At 58.1% G+C, this 1,455-nt stretch overlaps 1 protein-coding gene across 1 annotated transcript in view; it reads left to right on the forward strand.

The window, feature by feature from the left end:
* Positions 1-1,455, forward strand: part of LOC104499006 (serine/arginine repetitive matrix protein 3-like) — a 10,298-nt gene that overhangs the window by 774 nt on the left and 8,069 nt on the right. The window lies entirely within an intron of this gene.

Below are 1,455 nucleotides of genomic sequence, written 5' to 3' on the forward strand. Positions count from 1 at the left end.
GAGAGCTGTGGTTCAGTCCCAGGTGAGGCTGTTTTGGTGCTTGAGTTTGTCCTGCCTTCCTTCTGCCCCCCTAGTTTTGGGGTGAGAGGATCCCCCCGTCCTGCTGCGCCCCTGGCCAGGCACCACGAGCTGCTCCCCAGCCTTTGCTCTCCCCTGGGGAAGCAAAGAGCCGGGGGAAAAATCTGAACAGCTAAAGAACATCCCTGCCTGCGTGGGCGGGAGGGGCTGGGGGGCCAGCGAGGAGACCCCCCATCCCCGCTGGACCCATGGCCGTGCTGCCGGCTGGCCCATAGCTCCAGCACCAGCCGAACAGCCTGATCCCCCGACAGCTCACTAAAACGTGATGGATGGAGCAAATTCTTTGGCACACGCAGGTAGACGGGGACTGGTATCAGCTGGGGAGAAGGAAAATGGATTGAGGGAAGGCTTCGCCAAGGCTTTCATTAAGAGTGCAAGCGTGACCTAGAATTAAATTGTCTCACACAGATTGGAATAATGATTGGGCCTAATTTGTCGTTATGGAAATAAATAAGGCTGACCTGGCGTCCTGGGGAGCCCGGAGCCTCCCGTCGGGTTCCCGCGCCCTACTAGGGATCGTACTACTGGTAGTATCATTACTGCGACGGGTAATAGCGATGTTGCAACTGGTGGTGTTGTTATTGCTGTAATTGCCTTTGCTATTATTAAGGCTATTAATAACGATGATGACGGTGATACGCTGAAATGATAATATAATTACAGTAATAATCTTGGTCGACCTGGTTAATCCTCCGCCTGCTCTTCCCCTCTGCACAGGAGCTCTCCGGGGGGTGGTGTGTGTGTGTGTGTGTGTTCCACGGGAAGCACTTTGCACCCCTGAGGTTTCTGCCTGGCCCAGGGTCCGCATCCTGGCCGCGGCCTCGGGGGAGTCATTGGCCGGGGCAGGGTCCCCGGGGTGGACGGCGGTGGCAGCGGAGGGAATTTTGCGGGAATTGAGGCGCTCCCTTGTTTCCTGAGACGCGGATGGCTCCTCCTGCCCGCGCTGCGTCAAGCTGCTGCTTGCTCCTGGCTTGCCGGCGCCGTTATTCCCTGCCCGCAGGCTGGACTTCTTGCCCGGAAAAGAAGCATCGGCAATTTTTCTTTCTTTCCCAAACCCGTTCAGTGTGTTAAATGCAAACCCAAAATCCCTCCAAGGGGGTTGTAAGCAGCACCGGAGGGAAGGGGCTGGTGGGGTGCTCCTGCCACCATCTGGGTGCAGAGGGGGTTCCTTGCCTTGGCCTTGCCCCCCATGGATTTGCTAATGGCCCAGCCATGGTGGTCCATCTGTCACCTCATGTTTGGCCTCATGTCCCCTCTCCCAGAGCATCGGCTGGGGTTGTGGTGTGCTGCAGCAAATGCTGATCTTCTGGGGTGGACATCTTCCCGCTGCTGCCAGCTGGCTGGGGGCCACGGGATGGCTGGGGCCGGTGGGCCTGT

Source organism: Buceros rhinoceros, unplaced genomic scaffold, assembly GCF_000710305.1.
Source record: "Buceros rhinoceros silvestris isolate BGI_N320 unplaced genomic scaffold, ASM71030v1 scaffold22758, whole genome shotgun sequence".
NCBI classification, from domain to species: domain Eukaryota; kingdom Metazoa; phylum Chordata; class Aves; order Bucerotiformes; family Bucerotidae; genus Buceros; species Buceros rhinoceros.